We start from the raw sequence: 18215 nt of genomic DNA, 5'->3' as shown, positions 1-18215 counted from the left end.
CCGCCGCTCTTATCTGGGTCACTGGGGTTAGAAGGAGCAGCTGATAGAAACGGAGGAGCTGAGCTCCCGCTGCTGCAGAGATAGAGCCGCGATATGGGCCAGGCAGGCACCGAGCTGGAGGAAGGGCGGGAGGGAGGGAAAGAGGGAGGAGGAGGCGGCGGCTCGTTCCGGCTCCCGAGCCGAGCCCAGGTGCGCTGTGGTTTCCCTGCGCTCAGCGCTGTGCTCGGCGGCCCCCCTTCCCTCGCTCCCCATCCCCCGTCCTCCTCCCCGTCTCCCTCCAACGTTTAACCCTTTCCCACCTCCGCGGGGCTGGAGGCTGAGGCGTGCGTTGGCCCGGTCGCGTCCCCTGCGGTTCCCCACTCCCTCCGTGGCAGAGACTGATCACGGTGGGGGAGAAGCGGGGGGGGGGGGGGGGCGGGGGGTTTGGCCTTGTGCTGTCGAGCACCGCCCTCGGGCAGCTCCCGGGACCCGGCTTTGTACACACACACGCACGCACACACACACCCAGCTGCGCTGAGCCGAGCCAGCCCCGGGGCCAGCCCCCGCCTGCCGCCGCCGCTGCCCGTGCGGCCGATCTCGGTTACAACCAGCCACCCAGAGGGGTTGGCTGCTGCAGCCGCTGCCTTCCTCCTCTCCGATCCCCGCCGCCCTTTTCCTTCCTGCTCGGGTTGAGCTGCCCCGGAGCTCCCCCGGCTCGCCGGCGGCGGCCAGTCCCCGCTCCCGGGCCGCTGCTGGCGGGGAGGCGGATGCGGAGCGACCGGGTAGGGGAAGGGCTCTCCGAGCGCCCCCATCTCGCGCCCAGCCCTTTAATCAATTTCACCCTATTAATTATTAATTTTACGCCAGTCAAGCTTGCCCAGGAGGAGCGAGGAGGGGGAGGGGAGGCTGATGTCAGTCGGAGGCGGCGGCGGGGCCGTGTGCCAGGCTCCCTGCTCAGCCCTGGCCCAGCAACTTTCGGCTCCTCTGGCTCGGGCAGCTCCCTTCGCCGAGAACCGGGGGAGGCGGCGATTCCCATTCCGGTGAATGATGCGGTCCCCCCCCTCGCATACACATCTACACCCGCTCTCCCTCTCTCTTTTCCGCTCCCTCCCCTTCTCTCCCCGCCCGCCCCCCGTGTAGACACATCCATACAAGGGCCCATTGCATCGTAGCGATGATGGATCGTGCCTAGCGGGGGTGATTTGGTGTTGATCGCATATTATCACGGGCAGGTTGGACTGGTTGCTGATGGACGGCTTTCTAGCAAGCCGCTCCTTCCGACGCTCGGGGAAGCAGCTCGATCGAAAAAGCAGCTTGCTTTTAACTCCTTCTCTCACTAGCACGCGTAGGGCAAAGCTTAGCATCTGTCACAACAGCTCTCCGGATAGCACTTTTCCCTCCTCCCACTCCATTTTCTCCGCGGCAGCCCCACCGCCGGCTGGTTCTCCCTGGCACCGGACGAGCACTGGGCAGGTCTTGAGGGACTAGCGACGAGGGCTACCTCGGCTTGTCCGCGGGAGAGCTGCCTGCCGGGAGGCGCAGTGCGCTGGCGGAGGGAGAAGTAACTGGGGGTCCCCACACCCGCCCGGGGAGAGCCCCCAGCTCCCCGCCTGGAGAGAGCTGCTCTCTCTCCCTCGTCTCCTTCTCGCCTGTTTTTTATGTAAGTTCCTACAGATACAAAGGCGGTTTCGTAATGCCTCCCGTCTGCGAGGACCGGGGACCTTGGCTAACCTTTGGAAAAACTGATTGCAAGTGCCTGGTAGCGGCCCGCACCGGCCGCGCACGGCACCAGGAGAGGGTCAGCGTTTCGGTGACAAGCACCGAGGTAGCCATGGATCTCCTGCGAAAGGCCTGCTCGCAGCCTGCCTCCTCAGAAACGCTTCGTGCGAACGCTTATTCTCTGGCGAGAGAGGAGGGCGGTGGAGGGGAGGCTTAACCCTTTCGCTTCGCGCCGCCAGCCGCTTCCCCGCCGCCCGCCCGCTCCGAGCCGCGCCGTGCCGGTCAGCCCGGGGCTCGGGGCACCTCCGCCGGGAGCGGGTCGGGCGCTGCCAGGGGATAAACTGCCTCTTCTCCTAGCGATAGTGCAGGACGGGGAGCCACGAATTATATTTTTATTTGTTTATTATTTATTTTAATGTCATTTTTCTTTATTTATTTTTATTTTTCTTAAACACAGGACTCGAAAGCGATGGTGCAGGCGAGCTGCCTTCTTATCTCGCTCTTCGCTGCTAGTTAACTCCTTCCGCCAGGCCCAGCACAGGTTCCTCGGGCCGGGGATTGTTTTCTGTTTGGAAACTGGAGAAGGGGGGAGGCTATCGGCAGGAAAGCAATAGCTCGCTCTCTCTGGAGAGCTGCTCTCCAACAGGCAGCGCCTTGAAATCTATTTAAAGAGAGGGAAAGGCGGGGGGGGGGGGGGGGGAAGAACAAAAGGGGAGGAGGAGGGGGCCGAACCAGAGCCAGCCAGAGAGGGAGAAAGCGATGGATCAGCCGGTTTGCAGCGTACATCAAGCTATCACATCTGTATATGCTCCGATCGATGAAAAGGATGGATAATATTTGTCAGCTGCAGACCTTTTTCTTCTCACTTCCCAAGGAAAGGACGGGGGTTGGGAGAAGAGAGGTAATAGAGAGTTTCAAGGCCATAGGCACTTCCTGGTACAGCCAAATAGAAAATAAAGGCTAGGGATTATTATAAATTATTTTCATTATTCTGTAGCCGTCAAAAGGACGATCAGGGGACCGTGTAGCCCTCTCTGCCCGCTTCTTCGCGCTTCCTTTTCCCATGCTTTTTTCTCTCTTTTTTTTTTTTTTTTTTTTTTTTTTGTTTGTTTGTTTGTTTGTTTGTTTGTTTTTTAACTCTGGTTCCTTGCAAGGCTGTAAAGATTTAACCCGTTGCTTGAGGCTTGAGGTAGGTGAGGCACAAAAGCAGACCATGAAGGCCTTGGAACGAAAAAAACCCCAAGCCCCCCCAAAAACCCAACACAAGCTCAGCGAGAAGTCAGTAAAACGCACCGTTACACACACATGGCTTCAGGGAAGCCAAGGTGGGGGGAAAGCGCGAGAGAGACGTAGCTCGGTCTCCACCGCCCCCCAGTTCTGCCAGCCGCTCTCCTGGTGCCTGCAGTTGCACTCTAAGTAAATAGTTCCCACACATGGTCCACATTTTGCACAGCAGCAGCGTGTTTCCTCTCGGTCTCTCATTGCTGCTCTCCGAGCAAAGGAAATAAAAGAGAGAGAGGTTTAGAGGAAGTTAAAAATCAGACGAGCTGAGAAAAGACTCTGTGTTACACACATCCTGAATGAAAGCGAAAGCCCAGCATTTCGGGCCTCTGAGCGCCAAGCTCTCACCTCCTTAGTAATGTCACTAACATACATGTTGGACACAGCACAGTAATCGCTTACACCCGGAGAGACAGGCTCTCGGGCGCTCACAATAGCCCCGCTGGCCGCAGAGCCCTCCGATGGAGCCCGGCTGCCCGCTCGCCTCCTGCTCGCTCGCCGGTGCGGCTGCCGGGCCGCAGCTGCACGCAGGGAGCGCCCCGGGGGAGCCGGGCTCCTTCCCGCCACCGGGGGATTCTTCTTCCCTGGAAACAGGAGTGCCGGGCAGCTAAGACGTGTGTGCAGAAATGGCGATGTCTTACGCTCGCTCGGCATTTACTTTCCCAGGGCGTCGAGCATCCCTGGAGGGGCGGCGGGACGAGTTCGGGACGGGGATGCTGGGTGAGCTCCTAGGAAGCTCAGCACCGTTCTTTGCACTGGGTTCACCCCGGGCCTGCGAACCGCTGCTCTCCCCTTGCTTGGAGAGCTGGAACGCAGGGTGCTGGAGCGGAGTGTGCTGCTGGGAAACCATTATCCGGCGTCCTCCTTTTCTTCTCCCTCCAGGCCCTGGCTCCGTCCCCGCCCGCCCCTGAGCCGGGATCAGCCAGATGATCCTCCGGCCGTCGGCTGAGTGGCAGCCGCTTCGTGGGTAGCATTAGAGCTCGGCCACTCGGCGCTCCCGTGACCCCGCCGTGTCTCTCTCCCTCCATCGCAGCCTCTCCGAAGCCCAGTGCCCCATCAGCTCTCGCTGTGTGATATTTAAAAGAAGGGTTGCATTCTCCCCAATAGAAGCCCACTCGTTTCCTTGTTGCCAGGAACAAAGCGTACATTCAGAGGGGTGGCTGTTGACGGCTCCCTCTGTATAGCACTGGAAAGCGGGTGGCCTTTGGTTACTGGCAAGGAAAATTCTAATCAGGGTGCTTGTAAGCGGGGCTTTATAGAAGCTTAGTTACAAAAGGCTTACACCAGAGTAATGCAATAACTATAATAACAGCCAGGGAGCCCTAAAGAGGGTGGAATGTGCTTGTGTCTGGATGATTTTCCCCGCTCGCACAGAGAGGGACTGTTTACCGCGAGTGCCATTAAGTATCGCTGGAAACTCACCAACCGCAGACTTATTTCAATATACTTTATTGTTGTATCTGCTCTAAAAGCAACTTGCTTCGGACGACTTCTAGATCGTCCTAGGGGAGAAGAGGAGAGAGGTCACCCTCGGGTATTGCAGGAGGCCCTGAGCACAGGGGCAGTGGCAAGGGCGAGGGAGCTGCGGGCCGCGGCCCGGCCGGGCTGTTCGGAGCGCGTTCCGGCGGGCAGTGCCGCCGCCGAACAAAGCGGCGAGGAGAAAAGGCCCCTGAGCCCAGCGTCACAAAGCTGTCGGGCTCCTGCGCCCGGAGGTGCGTACGCAGCAACGACCCCTCCGCGGCCCTCCTCGGCTGTCTCGGCCGATAAGGGCGTGGGGACCCCGGGGTACACGGCGGGGAAGGAGGGGAGGAACCCAGCATCGTCCTCCCTCCGCTCCGGCCGGCGCCCCGGGGCGCCCCTGGCAGCGGTGACCCCGCTGTTCCGGCTCAGCCGCTCTGGCTTGACGAGGCTAATGGGATCAGCCGCTGCCCTCCGCCACCGCTGCCGCGTGTTGATTTTTCCAACCTCTCCGCCCAGCCCCGATGCCCGCCGTCCCCCAGCCAGACCCAGCTACTGCTTGGCCGCCGGCTCGAGGCCGCGGCTCCGGAGGGCAGGAAATGGCTTGGCCGGAGAGCCGGGGCGGTCACCCAGCCCCGCCGCGATCCCGGCGTACGGCGGCGGCCGGCGCGGGCTGCTCCGAGAGGCGCCCCGGAACCCACGGCAACCACGGGCTGGACGCGTGAAGCGGGCAGAGCTCCACCACCACCACCCCCCCATTACCAGCTTCCCCCGGCACCCCCGAGCAGACTTTGCAGCGCTTTATTTTAAAGGAACAACAGAGAGCAGCGAGCAAACTGCTGCTCCGCGCAGGGCAAGAGAAATGGGTTTTTAATAGGCAAGGTCGGCGTGCTTGGCAGCCGGCCACCGCGGCCGGGGAAATAAACAAACAGAGGAGCTGCAACTTCAGGTCGGATCAGAAGTTGCGCTCCCGGCGAGATGAGCCCGCGGCACGGCCCGCGGGGCGAGTGTGCAGCCGCGTCCGGAGCAGCCGCGGAGAGCATCTCCGGCGCCCTGACCCCTCACCTCGCCCCTGCGGCGCGCCGGCCTCCCGCGGCCCCGGGACAGCAGCGGGGCCGGGGCAGGCAGCCCCCCTGCTCTGCCGGGCGCGGTGCCGGTGGGCTGGCAGCGGGCGGAGGGCGGATGGCCACCCTTGTTTATCGCGTTCCGGCGGTGCTGCACGCCCAGCCTCTGCCGTGCGGCCCCGGGGAGGCAGGAAGGCAGAGGTGGAGGGAGCGGGAGTGGAGCCTCCCGATTGTGAAGCGGCGAGACGGCGTCTGCCGGAGGGTTTGCAGCCATGCTCGGGGGGTCCTTCCCGCTCCCTCCGCCGCCGGGGCTCGGCCGTGTCGGCCCCGCTGGCCGCACCGCGGGGGCGCCGCGCTCCCGCTCTCGCGGCGCGTTCCGGGCTCGGTGCCGAGCACTCCCGGCTGCGCCGCATCAGCCTCCCCGCTGCCTCCCGCCGCCGCCTCGCTCGCTGCCGGCTCCGCAGGCGGCAGGGCAGAGCTGAGCCCGTAGCCTCTCCAGGACTCTGGTCCCCAACTGGCCTTCACGTCTTCCCCGAGCAACGAGCCCGGGCAGGGGGTGGGCGATCGGGGGTCTTCCCAAGCCTTTCTGCAGCGTCGGCCGCCGCAGGCCCACACGGGGGGGAGGCGGCCCCCGCCTGAGCAGGGGTTGTCCAGCCCCTCTGCTCGCAGAGGACGCGGAGGGGGCATCACTTTTGCATCCAGTTGCCAACAGAAAAGCCCCACGGCTCTTGAGGTGAGGAAGGGACTCTGCATGCCCTCAGCAGGGGAGGACGAAAGGAGCTGTGTCAGGAGAGCCGGGAGCGAAGTCCAAGCCTGGGGAAGCTGGACGAGAGCTCGACAAGAGGGCGGTCACACTCGCCCCCGCGGTCACAGACCTTTCTATCGCGGCGTGGCGGTGGCAGGAGAGGAGCTCTTGCTGCTGCCATGGTTCCCTCCGTAGCACGGCCCGAGCTGGGGCCTCGGTACGCCGGCGGGAGGAACGGGAGCTAGCCGCGCCCCTCGAGTTTCCGCGGAACTGCGGCCTGGGCTCCCAGGGGTGCGACACCGCCACCATCATTTCTCGGCCACATCACGGCAGAGGGGAGAATCCCCCCTGGCCCCGTCACCCCGCGCCACTCCTCGCAGCTGGAGGCAGCGGGGGCTGCGACCGGGACGGGCTCCGGGCAGGGCGGCTGCCGCTGCCAGCGGCGCTGCCGCTCCTCACCGCCCGGGCAGCTGCCAGCTTTTGGCAGATCGCTATACAGACGGCTCCCAGGGACTCCTGCGAGGGCTGAGACGGGTCACGGGGAATAGTGCGATAGGCCGGGCTAAAGCACTGCAGATTCGAGCCAGGAAGAGCGGGGACCGGCCAGGGTGGAGAAACTGGAGAGGTGCAAAGGCCCGGGAGGGGGGTGACAGGCAATGCCAGCCTGCAAAATGCTGAGTTGGCAGCATGCCGAGAAGCTGGGGAGCACTGCAGTCCCGACAGCCAGGGAAGGGGACATGAAGAAGCATCGTGAATGGGGCAAAGACTGTTTCTACAGACCTGGTGTGACCTATCGTTAAAAAAATCTGGCTTCCCCTTCTAGTGCCAGGCTGTACCTGCAGGGTAGTCTCTGCCTTTCTGTCTCTCGTCCCATTATTCCACTACAGTCGAATCCTTCTGTTGTGACCTACAGCAGCGCTCTGATTTATTTTTAATGCGTTCCGATTCCTGTTCCGTTGTCAAGAGATGCATTGAGATTCATTTTCCATCCCCTGCTTTTCATACTTCTGTTCTGCTGGAGGGACCCGCCAATAGAGTTTAATTCGATTTGATATGATTTAATGAACACCTTTATCTTTTGTTTTTAGCAGAAGGATAAATAATACAACTGCATTCAGCTTTTGCTAAATCAGACATGTTTCCCACCAAAATCCTATCTAGTGACATATACTCACTGTAACATTTCATTAACAACCTCCCTGATTTATTGATTTTTAATATTTGTATTAAATGTTGTGTAAAATTGAACTCAGGCGTTAGAAGAGATTGTGCAAGTCACAAGACATGACTCCTACTTAATTGTTATATTTTTTTTCGGTCCTGGAACAACAGTTGGAAAGAGGCCAGCAGGAGGCAAAAAAAATTAAAAATAAATTCTCCGAGGGGGAGGCGCGGGGAATAAAGGGCAGCGTCCGGGACAGTGTGGGAGAGATGGAGAGAAAGTGCAGCCCTGAGGGAGGGCAGCAGGGCCTGGCCGACGCTCCGCCGAGCCCCCCCAGCCCCCCCAAGCCCCTCGGGGGCCGCCCCCGCCCGCCCCCAGCGCCCTGGGCCGGGGCGGTCACCCGGCTTCCCCCTGCTTCTCCCGCTCTCTCGGCTCGCTCGTTCCGTGTCGCCTCCCTCCCTCCTGCTCCATATGGTTTTTCCCCTCCTCCTCCCCCCTCCAGGTTGTCTCCGTGACGCTCCCCACTCCACGCTCCTTCTCCGTTCCCCGGGGGGGCGTTTCCCCACGGCTGCACGGAGAGGCCCCGCAGAGCGGCCCGGCCCGGCCGCAGTGTCTGGAGGGGCTCAGACGGGTCAGCATCAGTGTGGAGGGGCGAGAGGAACAGCTGGGAAGACTGGCGGTCAGGAGAGGGCCGTGAGGAGGGGTGCCAGTCAAAACTCCCGGCCAAAATGTTTCCCGGGTGTGCGGTAGAGGAGCTTGAAGAAGTTAATCTCCCCCACACTCCCCCTCTTCTTGTTTTCTTTTCCTCTCCTCCCCCCCCTCCCACCCCCCGGCCGTCACCAGGAATACGAGGCATTCAGAGATCAACATAATTCACCTGCATCAAAAAAAACCTCGCGAGCTATAAACTAGCGGCTGATCCTCCGCTTAGACTAGTGTTTAGCCGTTCATGCATCATGAGTGTCAAATAAATGCCTGATTGAGGCCCTCAGCGGAGGAATTAGCTTTCCTTGTGCTGGAAAAGCATAATAGAGAAAGTGCTGAGGCATCCTCCCCGGAGTTAGCTCGGGCTCCGCTCCCTGCTCTCCTCGTTTCGGGAGTTTTCCCTCCCTCATTCCGGGTCCGTCCCCCTCCCCACCCTCCAACCCCCCCCCTTATCGCGCGCCCTTATCAGCATGCCCAGCTGGCCAGCGGCGAGGGAAGCCCTCCGGTGTGCCCCGGATTGCGGGGGCCGGCTGAGGGCGAAAGGAGCAGCCGAGCATCCCTCCTATCGCCCGGGGCCCCGGCGCTGCCCCGAGGGGGAGCGCTGCCTCGCCCGCCCGAGGGTGGAGATGTAGGCGGAGGGAGCGGGGAGCGGCGGAGGGACTCCTCAGCGAGCTTCTTGTCGCTTGGCCGCCCTTCCGCGCCGGGGGCCTCATCCTGCCGGAGGGTACGACCCAGCCCCGTTTGGTGGCGAAGGGGGCGGGGGGGAAGGCTGGCGAAGCGCTCGGCTCCGCCGCCCCGGCCGCTCTCCGCAGCTCCGCGCCGGGCTCGCTGCCCGGAGGGGTCCCAAGTCACTGCGGGCAGGGGACGTCGGCGGAGCTGGGCAGGCGGCCGAGGCACACAAGGGTTAACCGCGCCGCGGCCGGGAGGAGCAGTTAAAGTGCACGGGCTGCAGATGCTTTTCAGGCCTCGATGTCTACCGTTTTAAATTAAAAAAATGCACCCGGCCCGACCATGCACCAGTGACCTGCAATTTCCCCTTCTTTTCAAACTGAAATATGGCCAAACTATCTTCAAGTTAACTTAGGGGCTGGGGACGAGGGCGGGGGAGGTGGAAAGGGGGGGGGAGGAGGAAATCGCTCTGGGTTGAGATCTCTGTGTCAAGTTTCATCCCCTCCTGACATGTCTGGCTCCGTGCCAAAGTCCTGAAAATGGAAAATTGGGGAAGGGCGGGCTGTGAGGGGTGGGTGGAGGAGGGGGGGGAGTGGGGGGAGCGGGCTAGAGCTCTCGGCGGAGCGGCAGTAGCGAGAGGCTCTGGCCAAGAGGGATGCATGAACGAGCCCGTGTGAGCGGAGCGCGGCGGCATCTTCCGCCATCCATTCCGCCGCCCAGGCGCGTGGAAAGCCGCCGGCCGCTGCCATTGTTACCGGCGGGCGATGCGGGGACCGGAGCCGCCGCTCCGGCGAGAGATAAATAGCCCCTGACAGCGCCTCTTCGCACCCGCAGCTCGGCAGATTGGATTCGGTGGACGGCCGCAGGTCTGTGTCGCTCCCTTTCGCGGGAGTTCCTTTAAATCACGGCTCCACTCCCCCCTCACCTCTCCCGGGGGATGTTCCCGACCGTCCCCTACACAGCAGCGCTGCCGCCCTCCCTGCTCGCTCCCCCTCCCGCGTCCGGCTGCGGCCCCGCTGCCACGGCTCGGCGCCACCGGCCCGGCGCGGAGCTCCGCCGGGGGAGGGGGAAAACTCTCTGCTGAAATACTTTCGGCACGCTGCGACTTTGCCAGGAGGGGTCTTAGCGTCGGATCTTTTGTCTTGGGGACTTCGGCTTCGTGCCTCAGAGTCGCTGGCGGCTCTCCCGGGAAGAGCCTCTGGGCAAAGAGCCGGGGAGTCCCCGGCTGCCGCCGCGGGCAGCAGTGCCCCGACCCCCCGCTGCCAGCGCCCAGCCGGCACTTCTGCAGGCTCGCCCACCTCCAGGTTTCCCTTTCCCGCCGCAGGAGCCGAGGGGCTGTGGCTGGGACCTGCCCCGCGACGCCCAGGGATGGTGAGCTGACAGTGGCGGGCGTGGGGCGCCGGGTGTCCCCCGCCAGCCGCGGTGCCCCGCTCCACCGGCCATCCCGGAAAGAGGAGCAGGGGACAACTGCAGTAGCCAAGGCGATACTTTCCAGCCACTGCCCTCTCCTGCGCCCAGCGTGCGCTTCGGAGCCCCCTGGCACCTCTCGGGGCTGCCTTCCCCGAGGACACCGGGAGCGCCACATCCTACGCGTGTGCCTGCGAGCGGCTCGGCATGAAGGCGAGCCCGCGCTTCATTTTTTTCCATCATCACTTTCCTCCCCCCCGCCCCAGCCAGAAACGAGCCGGTGTGCGTGTGTACAAGACGAGGTTATCGCCAGCTCGAGTCATTATTTCCAGGCCGACTGCCGCGGGAGTCTCTCCAGGTGGAGCCGGTACCCGGGGAGACAAAGGCCGGAGTGCTGGTGCGACCGGAGCCCCGCTGCCCGACAAGTGCTCGGCCCGTCCCGCTGCGGCTCCCGGTGCGGCGGGGCTCTGCCGGACCGCGGGGTGCTGCCGCCGCCCCGGGGAGCGCGGACTAGCTTTTCCGAGTTCCATTTGTTACATTTCCGAGTTATATTTTCAGTTATACGGAATCTACTTTTAGGCGATTGTTTTCCCTTTCCACTTGTTTGTCTCCTGCTAGCCTCGTAAACTGCCTCATGATTTATTACCTAGGCTAAGTGATTAATTTGTGAATATGAAACAGATTAAAAGGAGATCGGCGTATTTTAGCAGTCAGGCCAGAGCAAAGCCCGGCAGCTGTTTCGAGTTTGTAGGCATCTCCAGCCTGGTGTAAGCAGCCCAGTCTGCTAGTGATCAAGGGGGTATCCCCGGGCTCTCTCCGAGAGGCCCACCGCCGCTGGCTGCCCGTGCGCGCTGCTGGAGCGGAGACCGCCACGGGATAGCCGCTGGGGGCTTTTTTGGGGGGGACAAACACACGACTGATGCCGCCCGTCAAAGCGACACCCGTGGCTCTGGCATTCACGAGCGGTTGCGTCCCCGCCACAGGCGGGCTCTGCCGGCGGAGGGCCCAGCAGGCACGCAGGGGGTTAACGACGACGCTGCCCTCTCCTTCAAAGGACTCACTCGAGATAGAGTAAATACGGTCGGGGCGGGGGGGATGTGTGTGTGTGCCGCTCGGGCCACATGATGCAAAAGTAAGACAAGCACACTCCGGAGAACAAAGGCTTCCTACCCCCTTCCTCCCCCTCCCCCCCCCCAAATCTGTCTTAATTCTGCAAGTAAACTTGAGCAGCTATAAAACAAAGGCGAACGATGAAAGTTATAGCCAAGGGACAAAAAAAAATAAATACCTTTGATGCAGTCCAAGCACGCACTTGGTATTTTCTGGAGTTCCCTGCTACCCCCAGGCAGCCAGGATATCGCAGGCTCTTCCCAGGACAGGGGTGACTTGTATGGACGGGATTTTGGCTCGGGCTGATGTCGGAAAACACTGCCCAGGGCAGCAGCACCTCACAGCCCCGGGCGAGGCGGGCAGGGCAGCAACGAGCCGTGCCGTCGGGGCCGAGGCCGGGGACGGCAGCAGCGGGACTGGGCTCCTCCGGATGTCCCCCGAGCTAAGCTAACCGAGAGGACTGCGGGGCCGAGAGACGTCCCGGAGCGGTGTCTGAGCTATGTCCCTGCCCCCCGGGAGCCCGACAGGAACCAGCCAGGGCGGTTTGTCCCCCGACCCGGTGATGGCCCCGGCCCCAGGTCATGCAAGTGACACCTCCCAGCCCGTGCCCCGCTGCTCCCGGCTGCCTTGTGCTTGCAGAGCTGACCAGCTGCCTTCAGGCTCGTCACCAGCACCCTGGAGCGATTCCCATCCCCGGTGTCGCACAGACCTTCTCCCTCTGCTCCCCTCCACCCCTTTGGCCTTTGGAGGAAATTTTAGCGCATTACGGTCGGCAGAGGAAGCAAAGGGGCACAGCGGTAAGCCAGCTGCCTGTGCAGCCCTGCAAGCAGAGGAACTGCTGCTGAGCCCAAAGTCAGAGAGAGGCAAAAATCTCTAACCTGCCCTGTACCTCTGAGTACCGCTTAAGGAGCAGGAGCAAGAGCACTGTGCCTCTCCTGCTGGAGCAGAGAGGACTGGCTAGGAGATAAATGATTCATGTGACTTTGTTTCACCCTCTGGCCTTCCAGAAGTGGCAGGTGTTGGCACAGTGGAAGGTGGAGGAAATGGGGACAGACTCTGGGCAGACCATGGGGAAGAGGTGTGGTGTGGCACATGTCTGGGCAGGCTGAGCCCTGGTCTGCCTGGGAGTAGGAGAGCAAAAGATGATGCATTTGGCATTCAGAGACATCCCTCTGTGTGTGTGTGTGAGAGAGAGAAGATGTCAGAGTAACTCTTGTCTGGGGAAAACTGAATATAAACTGTGGTTGGGAAGCAGTCTTGTAGGTATGTGTAAATGTGTGATGAGGGATTTGGGATACCTTTTCCCGTGCCAGGGAAGCACCTGAAAGAAGAGTGCAAGAATGAGACAACAGCAGATATGTGTGTCAATACAACTCTTCCAGTTTGGCTTGAGACAAGGTCCTTCTTCTGTATTTGGGACAAGGTTTATGGCAAACCAATACTAAAAGTAATTTCCCAGGGGCCTGATGGGGTTTGGGTGTAGTTGATAGGACCCTGCTTTGTAAGGGGAGAGATATTGCATAGGTATTATATACCACCACTCTTTCTAACCCTGGGCTTTGTTGTTCACTGTCTGAAGGCAGGACTGAAACTTTTTGAGCAACCTGAAGAACAGAAGGCAAAAATGGCCCCAGGGTCTCCACACCTCCCTGTAGGTTCTGCATGGACCTGCTCTCTGACTAGGTACATCCAGCATTTTAGAAGGGAGAGAAAATGCAGACTTGTGTCATGATGGTAACATACATCACTTTTCCAAGCAGTATGCATAACAAGAAGCTGGAAAACCAGACAGTAGTGATGAAAAAGGAAAACAATCCTTTCCAACCTGTTGGCTTGGCCTTTGCAGTCATCCTTACCTCAGGGAGGGCCGTGGTTACAGTGTTAAGCCTTGGTTATGCAGCTGAAATTCACCATGCTCAGAGTCACCTGGTCCCTTGAGCACTCTCGTAAAGCACTCCAAGGTCCCAAAGAAAATGGTTTGTGTGTACTTTAAACTATGTGGATTCCAACAGCACATTATGCCACTTTCAGCCTGATCCTGTCTGGCTTTAACTGAATTAATGCCTGGATGGATTTAAGTCCTAGCATCTCAGATCAAGGTGGTTCTGATAGCCTTCCCACTGCTGTCCCCTTGCTGCTCCAAAGGCATTTTAAAATCTCCTTAGAAGTGCTGTTGTGGTGATGGCTAAGCCTCAGAAACAAAGCAGTGGAGAACATTACTAAAGCAGAATGGGCAAGCCCCAGTGGCTTGGAGCAGCTGGCTGGTGCACCAAAATGTACCAAAGCCTCTTCATTTTGGAACACAGGTGCACCCCAGGATTCTCTTCTAACTTCAGCCCTTTGCTACCTGTCTTAATTCTGCAAGAAGTAGCAGGCTGCAGGCACCCAGTCCCCACCAGCCTGCAGGCCTTCTGGCAGCCAGGCTTACACCTTTGATGTTCTCCCAGTTACAGTTTGTCAAGTCTTGTCTCTCTTTTTCACTGTTTTGACATCTCACCATCCTCAGAACACTTCTGAGAAGGGGAAGAACAATTTCAAAAGTCCTGTCATCGAAAATTCTTAAAGAGCACTGCATGCCCACCTAAAGGATGCCTTCATATTCTTAGAGACTCTGTTTATGCTGCCTGTCTTGTTTCTTTGGGGTAGACTCTGCTGCATCATCTAATGTACTGTTCCCATTATCAAAATATAAAACAGTAAGGAGACATTTTGGACTAGGGTGAGGCTCAGGACATACAGAGATATGTAGAGGATTGACATATGCTAAATTTGAGTGGTATTTTATCTTTCCAGGTTCTAAATGTTGTGTTATGTGCCAGAAACTTTAGAGTGCTGGGCACTCTGTAGGCACATAAGACAGATTGCTCCTGGCTGCCCTAAAAATGAAAGAAAAACTGTAAAGTCTCTAGAGGCAGATGACCACAAGTGCTATGCTGGTGGTACAGAGAGGCAGGTGAGGTCCTGGACTTAGTCATGCGTTCCTTTGCCAAATCTCACCAAAGCCACCACTCCCAAAGTCTGTGTCTTGTGGGTAGAAGGGAACAGTGTGTGTTTGTGTGTGTGTGTTCATGTGAATATAATTGTGTTTCTATATAATGTGGATTATCTTTCTTTTGGCAGCAAATCTGTTCAGGGGTTTAGATAAAAAGATAAATCCTGCAGCCGTTCCCTCCCTGGGAAAGGGCATGTCTTCTGTCACTTTCTCTGCTCCTTTTTCTGAGCAGTCCCCAAACGCACTTTTTCCTAGCTCAGCATCTGATATCACCTTGACAGCCTGCTCACTCTCAGCATGACACTCCCACATCAGGAATGGGGGAAAATGCATGGAATAAGGCACAGCAGGTGAGGTGTCACTTGGATGAACGGGAAGAGAAAGGAACTAGGGAACAGGGTGTAGAATCACCCCCCAGCAGCATTCCCCCTGTGGCGCTGATGTGAGGGTTACACTTCCACAGCTTGCCAGGAAACTCTCCTGGCAGAGAGATCAGGTGTGCCATAGGTGCAGGACCTAATGGTCTCCCTTCTTTGGAGCCCTGGTAGAGCTGCTTGGCTTAGTATGAAGGCAACCTGCTCAGGAAAGAGAGTTCCATTGATTTAAATGCAAAATTACCCTCCCGCAGTTCTAATTTCCCTGGCGAGGGCCATGCAGGCTCTGAAAGCATGAAAGTTGTTGATGTATTGGTTCAATTAATTTTTAAAATAAGTTTGAATGCCATTTGTTTCAAATTTGGAAAGAAAGCGCTGTAGATATTTGCAAGCAAAGAGTGAGGTGAGTGTGGATGGGGTGTGTATTTTGCATGGCCTTGAAAACTGAGCTTAAATGATGCATTCACTTAGTAGCAGACCTCTGCACAGGGATAAGTGAGGCCCGTGGTGAAAGAAAAAGACCTGAACCTCTGTATTTGCTAAGTGGCACTGGCAGCAGTCAGCCAGCTCACAGAGAAGGGCAGACAAGAGGGTGTGAGGCCCAGCTGAGTCTGCTGGGTCCCTGGTGCTTTTAAAAGGAAATAATAGCTTGTGGGGGGACCCTTTCTGGTGGCCTTGGCTCCCGTGACCCCCCTCTGATGTATGATATTTAAACAAGGAAATGTCAACATTGGTTTTTACACATACAGCCTCGTTCTGCTCTCCATGAAAACCACTGGCAAACCCCTAAGAGAGCTGGAGGGGAGCAGACCCCAAAGGAGTCACTCAGACCTGAATGCTGCAGCAGCCTGGCAAGAAGCAAGTACAGGTTGTCATGAGTGGCTGGGTGACTTGCAAGTAAATTAGACAGAAGAGAAGCAATCCCATTCTGCAGCATGCAGTGCCTGAAAGCTGCAGGTCTGAAGGTTTGAATGATTATTGCTTTTTAAAATTATAAATCGCATTTTCGTACAGCGAGTGAGGATAATGTGCTGCTTACTAGAATTAAGTGCAACTCAAGGGTGTTTTGTTATAACAAAGGTGACTTCTGTGTGCTCCCTTTTTCATAGTCAGGTCTAATAGAGAGTTTGATTTGAACCCGATGGCTATCTAGCAGTGGGTCTGGAAAGGAGTAATGACCATTGTATGAGAGGATATCCATAAACTGGGCCATCAGATGTGCCTTCTGATATATGTGTCCTCTGAGGTAGGAAAGTGTAAGTCATAGGAGAGAGGGCAAGTGTGTCTGACTCATACTAAAACAAGGGCACGTGGAAAGTATAAACGAAGGGAGGGCTGCCACAAGTAAGACTTGAATGCTGTGCTGGGTGTCATGGGAAAAATAATTTAAGCTCATGGATAATTTATGATTAAAGGGGCAGATATGCTGCAACTGCATGGTGCAAAATGAGATGGGGCATAAGAATAAAAGAAACTTAACCCTTGATACTGTGCTGTCCTTATCTTTGTGTTGGCTTATGCAGGCTGGTCCTTAACAGGTATTGCAGTAGCAGCCTCAAGGTTCTCTAATGTAATGTGAACTTCATCACAGTTCACCTAACATAAAAAGTGTAGTTACACTGGATTTATGCTCTGCCACCACATTCCCAGAAGTAGTGGCAGAATAAGTGGCATGCAAGCCCCTTAAGCAGCTCTGTGGAAATGGAGAATCATTCCTATATGGGGACCAGTTTTCCTGGGCAGGTCATAGCTACTTTCCCACTGGGAGGTGACCATGGTGCAGGCCCACTAAGCTCACCCATTCTCCAGCATGTACCACGACCTCTGTTAGGGCACAGGCATCAGTAAGCACAGCCTGGGAAACCAAGGAAACTAAAAGATGCCAATCTGATTGCCCTTGATAGGAAAAGCACCTTTGTCTGATGCATGAGCATGACCAACCTGAATCTTCAACTGGAACCATGAAAAAATACCTATAGTTTCAGAGGAAAATAAATGAAGGAGTGTTGCTCAGGTGGGACTCCTGCTAGAAGCACAGAGTTAGTGTATGAAGCTGATGCTCAGCCATTTCCCAGAATGTGTCTGCTCTACCTGATTTTCTGCTTTTGAGGATACAAATAGTATGAAGAGAGATTGTTGAGTCAAACTATTCAATCCTTGCTGTACAAAGCCCAGCACAATGTAGTCCCAGTTACTGTTGGGGCTTTTGGGAGTCTGTCTCACCCAAATAATCCAGGACATTTTGGCATCAACTCAGGCTGCTTCTCATGCAGAACAGCATCCAGGCTTGCAGCACCCAATGCAACATCACTCAAGCCCTAACATGCTTAATGTCCATCTTTTGGAGCAGATATTCATGAGAAGGTGGATGGGCAATGGGCTGAGGTGTGAAAGCAGGTCCTTTGACATGGTTGAAAAAGCCCTCATGGAATGTCTTGTGAGTTCTCTGGGAAGAAATGTCCCAAAGCTGAGCCCCATCACTGGGGCACTGAAAGGACTGAAGTACCCTAAGTCTTGGAGCAACTTAATGAAGGCTTTGGTACTGCCAGAGAGGAACAGGGAAAAGAGGAAATGGCATAGTGAAGCTCTGTCCATGCTTCTCTGTTGCTGTACATCCAGGACTAGTGCCACTGTGAGAAAATGCAGCAGTTGATTCTTACAGACAAAAGAAAAAAATATGAAGCCCTGCTGAAGGCGAGGGCTGATGGAGCACTGAAAAAGCCCAGCCAGGAAAACTAAGCTAGCTCTGCACTTTGGTCAAGCTATGCTCGGCACTGTGATTTTGATGAACAACACTAGTCTGCATGAAGACAGGTGACTTTTTAAATGGACTTTTAATAAAGTCAGTATTGCTAAAGCTATCTATAAAAGTAATCTGCATAGGGTTTTAAACAAATAAACTTAATGATGCCATTAGTGCTTCCGACATGAATGAGGCTGTTGCTGCAATACTGTGTCCGGCTCTGTTGTGGTGGTTGCATGTTAAAAGTGCATTGGCAAATTAATATGGGATCAGAAGAGAGCTAAAAGAGTGATTCAAGGTCTGGGAATCGCATCTTATTGCAAAAGACTAAAGAAATCCCATCTATTAATTTATCCAAGAGGAGGCTATGACTTGGTTTGATCATAGTCTTTAAGTGCCCTAAGTGTCTCTATGGGGAGATTTTTGATAGTCAAGATCTCTTTAATGTGGCAGACAAAGGCATAATGAGATCCTATGTTGGAAAATGAAGCTCTATGAATTCTGAGCAGAAATAGGTACTTTAAAAAAAAAAAAGTGAGGGGACATAACCACGGGAACAACTGAGGCAAGCAGTGGTTTTTCCTGTTACTTAAAAGTCTTCAGAGCAAGATTGGATGCCAGGTTAAAAGCTCAGGCAGAATTTATGGCTCTGATACAAGAACGTCTGGCTGAAATTCACTGGCCCATGATATGTGGCAGGTCAGACCAGCTGATCATAACAGTCCGTTCTTGGTATAAAAAAATCCATGAATTAGGTATTTCCAGTCCCCTGAGCCCTGATATTACTGGAGGTCTCAAGGGAATACA

At 56.7% G+C, this 18215-nt stretch overlaps 1 protein-coding gene across 1 annotated transcript in view; it reads left to right on the top strand.

Annotated features, from left to right (window-relative positions):
* Positions 1-9376: 9376 nt before the first annotated feature.
* The window catches only part of BCOR (BCL6 corepressor), an 81731-nt gene continuing 72892 nt past the window's right edge, over positions 9377-18215 (top strand). Inside the window, exon 1 of the mRNA XM_079325361.1 lies at positions 9377-9648. The gene's annotated coding sequence lies outside the window, so the exon portion shown is untranslated. The remainder of the gene's footprint in view (positions 9649-18215) is intronic.

This window comes from Erithacus rubecula, assembly GCF_903797595.1.
Source record: "Erithacus rubecula genome assembly, chromosome: 1".
In the NCBI taxonomy this organism is placed as follows: Eukaryota; Metazoa; Chordata; class Aves; order Passeriformes; family Muscicapidae; genus Erithacus; species Erithacus rubecula.
Note: the sequence above shows the minus strand (reverse complement) of the source record. Positions and strands in the feature narration are given on the sequence as shown.